Source organism: Schistocerca serialis, chromosome 3 (assembly GCF_023864345.2).
Source record: "Schistocerca serialis cubense isolate TAMUIC-IGC-003099 chromosome 3, iqSchSeri2.2, whole genome shotgun sequence".
In the NCBI taxonomy this organism is placed as follows: Eukaryota; Metazoa; Arthropoda; class Insecta; order Orthoptera; family Acrididae; genus Schistocerca; species Schistocerca serialis.
The window spans coordinates 854,472,189-854,484,174 of record NC_064640.1 but is presented as its reverse complement, the minus strand read 5'-3'; positions in this window follow the sequence as shown (position 1 = coordinate 854,484,174).

The window sequence follows — 11,986 nt, the reverse complement described above, 5'->3', positions numbered from 1 at the left end:
AATAAATAAACTATTGGAAATTCTTTTAATTATATACAGATGAAAGCTGCACTTAAATACTACTTTTCTACATAGTTGCCATTTAAATTAAGGCACTTATCATAGCGATGGACGAGCTTGGAAATTCCTTCGTCGTGAAATTCGGCCGCCTGCGCCTTCAACCATGTGGAGATGGATGCAGTAAGCAAATTGAGAAGGATGTAGGTTACAGTAGTTACACAGAGATGAAGAGACTTGCACAGGATAGAGTAGCACAGAGAACTGCATCAAACCAGTCTTTGGACTGAAGACCACAACAACAACAACAACAACAACAATAACAATAACATAATGTTTTCAACTACTTTTGTGGTGGGGGTGGGTGGCTGTGGTTGAGGTGTCTCCCACCTTATGCTAGGTTTGGGAGACCATCAACCATACCTCAACCTCCCATTTGTTCCATACTTGTCTCCAACACCACAATGTGACACCATTGCTTATCAGTTATCCACAGAATCACAGAATGTAGATGCACACTTAATAGTTGGTAACAGGCCAAACAGGGGCATTTGTAAGGCACTTTCATTGAGATGTTATTTAGGAGAGCATATGGGATTTATGATACCCCTAGCCTGATATAGGCTCATATCTTTAGAGTATGCTAAACACATTGGTACCTTTTCCTCAGCTGTATGTGTATAAAGTTCTCTTTGGCAGTGAATGCCTCTGTATGTTTGGACCAACTTTGATATCAGGGTGTATTTATTTCATGCAATTGTTAATTCTTAATTGTAATTGTTAATTCATTGTAATATTTCAGGACCATATTGATGGGAGAAGAAAAGCCTGCAGATGCCAAATATAATCATTCTAATAACAATTTATTCTGCCACTCACATTTTAAAAAATCCACAGGAAAGCTTGTGATTGAACTACCTAGCTGACATCAAGCAGCTACTGTGTGGAAAGTGACACTAATAAATACTTTCATCTCTTCTATTCTCACACATTGTTGAATCTTGAAACAACATTCTTGGAAAAATGACATTGCATTTAAACTCATTTGAGGACTTCATTCTGGCCCATTATTTTTCATTATTGAACCTGTAATATTCAAAATTGATAAGACTTTGTGCGTAATTTTTAACTGTCAGTATTCCGTGTTAAAAATTCCTGTGAATACAAAAGCAGCACCTTGTACTATGTATACAGGAGTGTAAAACTATGCAGAAGAGCAACAGCTTTTTCAGTTGGTGACTTATGCTTGTTTTCAGTTAATCATTTACTATCTGATTATAGTTGAGCTTAAATTTATCAGAATGATTCATGTTTGTATTATTATTCCATGGCACTAAAAAAATGCATACACTTACTTTGTAGTCACTCAGATTTGTATTTCCAATAATGCTTCTTTTGATGCTATCAACATTTATTGAGACTAGTATATTATGTATGCTAAAATGAAGACACCCTTTTAAGGATATACTGTAGTTAATTGTTTCCACTGGACATGCTACCCTAAATGGTATATATTTTAGTGATGTTACACAATAATTTTCTTTAATTTTAGTAGAGAATCTACAGGCCTGTGTTGAGCTAAAAAGGCTGATGCTGAGCAAAGATAGAGATGGATATCAGAAACTCCCGGAAGAGCACAACCTATTGAGAAAACAAAATGAAAGCTTGAAGAATGAAATGGGTCACCTGCAATGGCATGGGCATTCTAAAAGTACTCATCAGTGTTCTTTTTATAGTCCAATCACTGTTAGCGCACAAGATAAAACTATAAGTGGTGTATCTGACCATGGGAAAGATGTAAGTTTTTATTCCTTTATTATCCCCACTGTGTTTATCTTGTGTCTGCAATGTCTGTATACTATGGGATTTACTTGTAGGTGAAATGCATTTTGGGGTAATGCGGAATCAGATAACTTACACAGATTAAACAGTTTTGTCTTCACATATTTTTCAAATTCAAAATAATAAGTAAAACTTCAGGCTTGTCTCATGTGAATGTTAAAAGGAGGCAGGGAATTCCAGCAAAAGAAAAAAATCGTTATTCAGGTTCCACAGCTTGCTGAAGTAGATGGAACAGTATCAAAATTATGCTCTGTTAATTTAAATATATCCACCTGATGATGAATGTATGATCACTTAGGTTATTCCAGTACTTGTAAAATGAACCATAAACAGGGTTATAATTTGAATATCTTCTTCTGTAGCAAAGGATCTACCTATGACTCAATTTTTTTCAGTGTTAAAGTACATACCATGGCCTTTTGGCCTTTATACTGGTGTCCCAAGAGGATTTGTCAATATTCATGGATATGATGAGAAGGACCATTCCAAGGAAAAAAGTCTAGTAAGCATGGGCTCTAAAATGCATTCCTTAAGCTCTATGAGAATATGTACATCTTTGCTACTGGGAAATGTATCTCTTCTATTGAATAAGTGCTCACAGATCTTAAGGTATGCATTTCAGATCCCAAGTTCACTAGATTATTATTTTTTCCCCCTAATGATCATTCCTGTCATATTCCCGAATGTTGTCCCAGTAGAGTGCACACAGAATACCATTCCACGAGTTACTGCAAGAACTGTCAGCCATTTTGAAGCTTCCGAAATAAATTTCATTATAGTGTATATGGTCAAAAAAGTATGTGCAAACATGTTTATAATTTCATTCATTGTTACCACTTTGTAGAAAATATAAAATGTAATGAATTTACCTGGAAATAAGATGGAAAAAGTAAGTAAACTGTTCATTATTTTGAAAGTAATCACCATAACTGTTGATAAACTTAACCCACTATGTGATACACAGTCAATACCATCATGGAAACATGTTTGTGGTTGCCTACCAAACCATGATTTTACCCAGACATGCACCTCTTCATCCAAAGCAAATCTGTGGCCACAAACATCTTTCTTCAGGTCTCCAGAGAGGAGAGTTATAATTAGTCTGATCAATTCCATTTTCACATTCTTCTGGAAACTTCATCTTGGGACACCAGTATAAAGGCCATGGTATGTACTTTAATATGAAAAGAAATTTGACTCATTGGTAGATACTTTGCTACGTAAGAAGACATTCAAATTGTGTTTGCTAATATTATTGACAACCAGGCTTTTCACCTCAAAAATACAGGATATGGAAGTAAAACTTTACCAGTAAGGAAGCTTTATTATTGATTCATGTGCTTTAGTCATGCTTTTCAGTGCTATCTTTGTTTTCAGACTGAAGGTGTTCAATTGGTTCTCAGGCTCCACCAGAAGGTAAAAGAACTGGAAAAAGAAACAATCAAGTTGCAGAAACAAATGGAAGAGGTAGAGAAAGAAAAAGATAGTCCATGTGGTGATACAGCATTTACACATGTTGGTTTTAGAGTATGACTTGAAGTGATGATTAAACTTTCAAATCTGTGTACTACTATTTAAATAATCTATTTGATAGTATATTAGAATTTGATATAAAAAATAATATTGATTAGGGGATTATTTTTTCTGTGTCTGTTTCTTGTAAGAACAAGATGTGTGTGTGTCATCTTCGATGGTTTGGGCATGTTTTACGGGCTGATGATGACTCTATTGCCAAGGTGGGTTACACACTTGAAGTTGTCAGCAGCAGACCCTAAGGATGACCTAAGCAATAATGGTCTGATGCAATTCACAAAGACCTTAAATGTGTGAACATCCACCCAGATGCAGCCCTTGATAGAGCAAAATGGAGACAATGGACCCATATAGGGGACCCCGCAGGCACATGGGACAAATGCTGAAGGAAAAGAAGAAGATGAAGAAGAGTATTAGATGATTACTTGATGTGCAATAAAACAAACATTTTGAATCAAGGGTGCTGTGCTGCTTTGATCTATATGATGGTTTTTTTTATGTGTATTGACATAAGTTGCTTGCATTAATTTTTTTATGTTTCTTCAAACTGCCTTGCCTGACCAGTTCTGTACATTAACACTAGCTAACAACACATGGATGAATTTTGTAACCTACAATTTGAATGATACATTAGGACAGTACAAACTTTCTCACAAAACATACATACAGCTTATATAGTAAATTGATATTAAAATGCATCATCTGTGTGGTCAGCTCCATTGTCAACTCTTGTTTCAGATTTCAGAAACAACATCCAAATGTTTTAAGGTTAGTGGAAAGAAACTTTTTGTTGAGTGGGAACATATTGCTACTGAAATAGGCTTACAGATGGTGGTTTTTGTGTTTGACATCAACAGGTGGTTTTATTGAGCCATCTCAAACAGAGAAATCAACATCTGGGAAGGTAGCTCATTGATGGTCAGATGAAGCAGGTTTTGGAGATGATGACGATGATGATGATGATGAAGCAACTTGAAAAAGAAGCCCCAAGATCATGAAGATGATGTCAATTAATTTAAACCAAACAAGGGCTGTTAGGGGTCATACAGGTATGGATTATTTGTTTAGGTTGCCCACAAACAGGTTAAGCATTTAATGCAAAACTGATACTCATCACAATTCCATGGAGCTTTCGTAGATTTAGGCTTCAAAAGAGAGAATTATAGGGCAGAATGTCATTGACTGAAAGGATTAGGATTTAAGTGGTGGATTCATATTGGCAGGTTACTGGGAAATGTGTTCATGGCAATAAAGCTATGAGCATAGGGGATGATGTGTCAGGAAATAGCATCCACAGTGCAAAGCACAGGAGGAAGTGATTTAGTCTTTGATGTAAGAAGGCAGACTGTGGACAATTGATTGGAGATGATACTCAACAAAGGCTGGAGGATCTTTCTATGAGTGTGTTATATCCAGCCACAGTGAGGTGAACTGTAAGGGGATTAGTGGTATTAGCTTTGTGAAATTTGGGATGAAAGTGAAGATAAGGGTTCAAGTGGTTGACAGTGTGTGAGCACGTGGATTAAGGTAAGAGCTTTGGAAAGAGCTGCTGGCGGTTGTGTAGACTGAAGGTCGCATAGGGATAGCATCCTGTGGTAAAGTATGTAAGCATTGGTGTTGAAAACATGAGGAGAGTTCCCTCTGCCTCGTGGTTACTTTGATCCATGACCATGCTTCTGGAGCCATTTTCTGAAGGGGGCTGAAGTTCATTTTAAGGCTGAGGTTGTTTTGTAAGTGTGCAGTTCACCTTACTGGAAAGAGATCTAAGGCAGGAAGGTAATGTTAAGTTGGATGTGAGGAGTTCCTGGAAAGTTATCAGGAATGGCTGCTTAGGATGGATTGAGGACCACAATTAGTAGTAGCTTGGAAGTGTTTGAGACAAGCTGTTGTGTGATTTTTTGCTGGCTGAGCTCAGTTGTGCAGATGACAAACAAATCAGTTGACTGAAGGGAACAAATAAAGGAAAGCAGGGCCTTTGCTATTCCATCATTCTTAAACTGGATTTGGAGCTAAATGAGAGGCATTTTGAAAGTACTGAAATGTTGCAGGGGCCATGTTCTTGCAAGACAAGATATTGACAGTATTTATGTAGAAAGGGGTTAGGTGAAGGTGATTTCTCTACCTTAATGAATAAGTGACATATAAAACTATCCCTAGAAACATACTGCACCAGCCTTGCAATAGTTGTAGCAGCAATAGTTCACATGATCTCCAAAAGTAACAGTGTCACACTACCCTTAGCTCTATCAACAACTGTATCTTTCAGCCTAAGTAGGACCCAAGATGCGCCAGTTTCTCTCAACAGAATTCCAGGTGGCCACACTAAATAAAATTGTGTTCAGATGATCTTGAGGACCAGGTAGGTAACTGAATTTCCATGGCTTGTTGATCAAACCACTGACCAAATTTTTGGGTGGGGATGTGATACTTTCTCAATGAGTTTTCAAACTCTGCCTGCAGCTTTTTGAGTAACTCACATACATTGTAGAAGAAAAGATGTATGAGCAGCACCATTTCAGCCCTTTGTAAATTAAAGAAACAAAGCATGTGTAATGGGGACAGGATGGTCTTAGTGCTATTAATCTCACAATGGACGAGAATGATAGACTGAAAAGTAGGTTAGAAGAACCAGTTTCTCAGCTGTCATAGAATTGTAAAGACAGTGAAGGTAACATTATTATTTATATAGCCAAAGTCGCGCAAGTCAAGTAGTCAGTGTCCCAGTGACGCGTGTTGACCCTGTGCTGTGGTATTTCCTTTGCTTGACACATGGCAGTGGGAGATTCCACTAGTGCAAAGATGTCAGGCCTGGCAAGTGGCCACAGAAGTACTGAAGTGAGCACATTGTCTGGTGTGGAGTTGTGTCATACCTGCCAACATCAGACACACAACGACAGAAAACTCTGGTGTAGGCTGGCTATGCTATCAGGTGCCAATGCAGCAGGCCAGGAGCTCGCATTGGACATGGTGCAGAAAATATGCAAGGATGGGCAATGAACCAAGGACACCAGAAGGTGCCCCAGAGTCAGTTGATGACAGCCAACAGTAGGCCTCTAGCTGGCAGGCAACAGTTTGGCTACTGGCAGCATTGAGATTACATGTGGGTCATAGATGCATAGGTAGATGAGGTAGCACCAAGTTGTAGTTGAGATGACCCACTTTGGGTTGACGATCACCATGGAGTACTTTTCAGTGTATGGTGCAGTTGACAACAGTTGGATGAGGCATGTGATATTTGGGGCTGCTCGATCTGGCTCTGTTATGACAGTATGTCACTTTTGGCCACTTAGACCACAGAAGCAGCAGAGTGCCATGCCCTGGCAGGATGTAATCCAGGTAGTCACTGCAATAGCCTGGATCTCACACCATGCTGTGTGAACAGTGTTCCAGCCCCAGCAGCACCTGGCAGGGCCTGGTATGAGGCAAATGTACACACTTCAGTGCTGGAGCAGAGGTTTCCTTCATGTCAACTCTGTGTGTGTCCAGTATAGGCACCATAATTTGGTAAGGTACCTGGTGGTTCATCTGGGTGCAGGTTGCAGACATTGATTTGGAAATGTAGTGCCATAACACATGATTAGTTCACATTTTCGTGTTTAAATGTGTAAGTACTACCACTAGCCTCAACTGAATCTTGCTGCTAAGAGTGATCCATCATTTATTGTGGTTTTTATGTGCTTCTACCTTGCCACTGCTGTGTAGCAATGTGTAATGTGACTCACCAGTCAAAGAGGAATCTTTCATGCTTCAGATATGCAGTGTCTGGTGTTTATGCTCAGAGCTCTCCTTCCACCCTATTACATGCATTTAGCAGAGTTACTTCAGGGCAGTGACTTCAGTACATGATAAAAACTGGATGATACTGGAAGATACATTTGCTCGCACATGATGTTGTTGGACAATTTTCTGCACTGTGCCCAGTGTGTATACTGCTACAATCAAAACTGAACAATGGTGCATTTGTCATTTATTTTGTATTGGGCACACCAGTTTACACTTCCAGCAGAAATGTTACGTAACTGATGTACTGCCAGTATATTTCGCATGTTGTCCCATAAGTGGCTTAGCTTCAATGAGGAAGAGCTGTATGTTTTTGTGACTGAATCTTCCATTATCATATATACTGAGGTTTAGTCTTCTCTATTCCAAGCACAAACGTCAGATTTATTAACACATGTATATGTTTTACAAGGAAATAATTTTCTAGAATGTCAAAATATGGACACAAGAAATGGTGAATTTAGCTCCTCATAAACTTAATAATCATTAAATGGTTGTCTACACATATTAATACTACAATCATTTCTATTTGAACTGTGCACATACTTTTTCTGAAAATCTGTCTGGATCTTTGTATTTTTCCTATTAGACGTGTTGCTGTATTATAACTGGCATTTTTGCCTACCACCTATTCTTTTTAAAAGATCTTCACCTTTTCCAGTTCTCCAGTTTTACTGGCTGGTCTGCATTATTATTATCTTCCCTTTCTCAGACGTTATGTCTGGCTAAAAATGGAAAGTGACTCAGACCTTGATCAAGCATGACTTCCTTTTAGCTGTATGGTATATGTTACATTGCATTTAGGAACTTTCGGGTAATTGAACATGTATCAATAATTACAGATTTCTTTAGTTGTAGTCCGCAGCTTGTGATCATGCGGCAGCGTTCTCGCTTCCCGCTCCCGGGTTCCCAGGTTCGATTCCCAGCGGGGTCAGGGATTTTCTCTGCCTCGTGATGACTGGGTGTTGTGTGATGTCCTTAGGTTAGTTAGGTTTAAGTAGTTCTAAGTTCTAGGGGACTGATGACCATAGATGTTAAGTCCAATAGTGCTCAGAGCCAACATCTGTAGTTGTATATATATGTTTGGATGTAGCTGTACTGCGTTGATGTACTGGTGGATATTGTGTGGTATGACTCCGGTAAATGATAGTACAATTGGTATAATGTCAACTTTATCCTGATGCCACATGTCCTTGACTTCCTCAGCCAGTTGGATGTATTTTTCAATTGTTCTCCTGTTTTTTTCTGTATATTTGTTGTATTGGGTGTGGATATTTCGATTAGTTGTGTCAATTTCTTCTTTTTATTGGTGAGTATGATGCCAGGATTGTTATGTGGTGGTGTTTTATCTGTTATAATGGTTCTGTTCCAGTATAATTTGTATTAATCATTCTCCAGCACATTTTGTGGTGCATTTATTTATTTATTTATCCATCTTTAAGCATTTACATGCAATTGATATTGTCATGAGTAATGTACAATTTACATATTAAGAAATATAACTATTGTGAGGTATCACACAAAGCTAAAGTATACATTTTAAAAGAACATACATAATAAAGGAATACATTTGATACATAAAGATAGCCCACATAACTAAAGTGTTCATTTTAAAGAATGTGCATAATAAAAGAATACATTTCATACATAAGGATTTCTCCACATGTTTAACAGTTAAATGTGGAACTACAGAGACAAAAAAAGCTTAGAGGTACAAACAGAGTTGCAAGTTGTTTCATAAGTCAGGTCTATTTTTGAAGAGTTTTCAAATTCTTTAACACTGTAAAAAGCTTTGTCTATCAGCCATTTTTTAGTCTTACTTTTAAACATATTATGAGAGACACAACGTGCCTGCACAGGTAATGTGTTGAAAAGCCTTATTCCCATGTATTCATAACTGTCTTGTGTTTTCTTGAGTCGAGTTGTTGGTACGTCTATCTTAAATGTTTGACAAGTGTTATGATTATGAACGGACTGCCTAAGGTTTTAACTGTTAAAGTTTTCTTTTATGTACAAAAGGCAGCTGTATATAAAAAGAGAAGGGACTGTCATTATCTGTAATTCTTTGAAGTATGACCTACATGATATGTTATTTTTGGTAATCCCAGAGACGCTCCTGATGGCTTTCTTCTGCCAAATTAAAATTTTCCTGGACCATGGAGAATTACCCCATAGAAGAATACCATAGCTAATATGGCAATGAAAGAATGCATAATAGGAATTAATCAGCAGGCTTTCAGAAACACATGTGCGTAATTTTTTCAGTAGATAGATAACTCGCGAAAGCTTTTGAGATATGTTGTCTATGTGACTCTGCCAGGTTAATTTCATATCTAAGTATATGCCAAGAAGTTTGGTAGAAGTGTACTCAGTATCAGCATTGGATAAGCTGAAGGATATATTTACAGTCTTTTCATAGTTAATAGCTAACTCATTGGCTTCGAACCACATATTGGATAATCTGAGAAAATCTTTACTTTGCTCCTTCAGTTTATTTATGTTTTTTGACAAACGCATGTTAATTTGCTTTTGTATACAATATTCGATTAATCAGAGAAATTGGACGATAATTATTAGTGCAGTTTTTATCACCCTTTTTGTGTAATGGAATTACTACTGTCTTCTTGAGACATTCTGGAGAAATACCACAGTCAAATATCCAGTTTATGAGTGTGAAGAGGGGGAATGATATCAAACCGATTATTTTTTTTAATCACAAAATTTGAGAGGCCATAAATATCTTCTGATCTGGAGTCACTTAACTTTGCCACTGATTTAATTACATCACGTATTTCCACATGTCCCCAATTACAGGTTGGCACAGTATCAGCAAAATTTTGCAAAAACTGTTTTATGTAAGTAGATTGTGAATTTGATTTTGAACTCTTCTTACGAGGAGATGAGGGATTAGGGTTTGCTGCATTGATAAAAAAGGGGCTAAATTCATCTGGGGTGACATTAACACCAGTTGTAACTTTTACACTATGACTACCTGTACCTAATTCTGCTTTAATGACCCTCCACGCAGCCTTACACTTATTATTGGAGTTTTTAATGAAGATATCATTTGCTCTACATTTTGCTACTCTGATTTGTGATCTATAGTGTCTCTTGAGGCTAACATACGTTTCATTGTCAACACTACCATTTTTTACCTTATCATAGCATAACAAGACCATTAATCTTAGCTTCTGTAAATATTGTGTGAACCACCTATGTGGAGTAGTTCTGCCATGCTTTCTTGCCATAGTTTTGTTTTGTTTGGTAACCATTGGACAGGAGGTATTGAAAATTTCAGATAAAGTACTAACAAACCTGCTACAAGCCTCCTCAACATTGTTGGAAGAATATATTATATTACTCCAGTTTAGTACCTTCAGCTTATCCCTGAAGCTATTTATGCCTTTATCATTTAATAACCTGACAAACTGGGTTGGTTCACAATCCCCCATTGTTTCATTAATTGTTAGTTTTGCCCATATACCTTTGTGATCTGTCAGATAGTCAACATTAAGGAGTCCCAATTCAAAATCATCTTTATGTATATTTGTGATAAAACTGTCAAGACAAGAAAGTTGCCTTGTGGGACTATAATTTGCACAGAAGAGATTATGGGATCTTAGCATGTTAAGCAAATTAGTATTTTTGTGTGTTTTTTCTTTTTTTTCCTTACATCAAAATTTAAATCTCCTAAAATTACTGTCTTGTGTTTGGTATATTTTTCTGTACGGTGAATAAGTTTATCCAAACACTCTACAAATTGATCGGCATCACTATCAGGAGAATGGTATATTGAAATAACTGTGAGTTTTAATGTTGGTAGTAGCGTGACAGCTGCTTCAAGAATGCCTTTAACACATATGTCCTTAACATCAACCACAGTATATCTTAACCCCAGGTTGTCACTTAAATATATTGAGGAATCCCCATAACCTTCATTGGGTCTGCAGTAACTTGTAATTAAATTAAAACATGGTGGTACATACAGTTTTATCTCTTCTTCTCTTAACCAGTGTTCATTAATACATAATACTATTCTATTGTTTCCATTCAACACAACACCAAGTTCATCAGCTTTATATTTCAGAGATCTAATATTTATGTGCATGAATAATATTGATTTTTCACAGCACGAGGGAAGATGCATGATGTCTTGGGCCCTATGGGATGCACACATGGTGGTTTGCCTTTCACTGGTCCTCATGTTTGGTGTGGTGATGGTGTTATGTTTTGGTAGCGGCTGGACTTCCTTGTGGCAGGCCATAAAAAATCATTACTTCTCTGTGGTATTTTTTTGGTTCTGTTTGAGGCTCGCGTGGCAGACTTGTTTATTTCACTTCCTGCATAATTTATCTGGCATGGGGGATTTGATATAGGCCTACTTGATAACACATTTGTGTGGGATGGCTGATTTGATGCACTATATAACACTTCACTATGGGATGGAGATGATAAAATACTTACTTACGTTTCTGTCTTCTTATCCGCTAATCAAGGTGACATTTTTATTGTCTGTTTCTCAAGGTACTTGTTTGTCTCACATGTTACATAGTTTATGTGGGCAGGCTGAGTGGAGGCACTTGATAACACTTTGGCATAGGATGGAGGTGGTGATACAATACTCACTGTGGTTTCCTTCCTCTTTTCTACCAGTGACTGCAGTGGAACTGCTACAGTTGCTGTTGACACCATTTCTGCTTCTGTTGCTTGTGCTGCTGCAGTTATTGGTCTTGTTGCTCGAGCTGGTTCAGATGTTGCTGGTTTTGATGGAGCTGCCGTTGCTACTGAATTTGATCGTGATGCTGTAACAATTTGTGGTTCTGCAGCTGCTTTA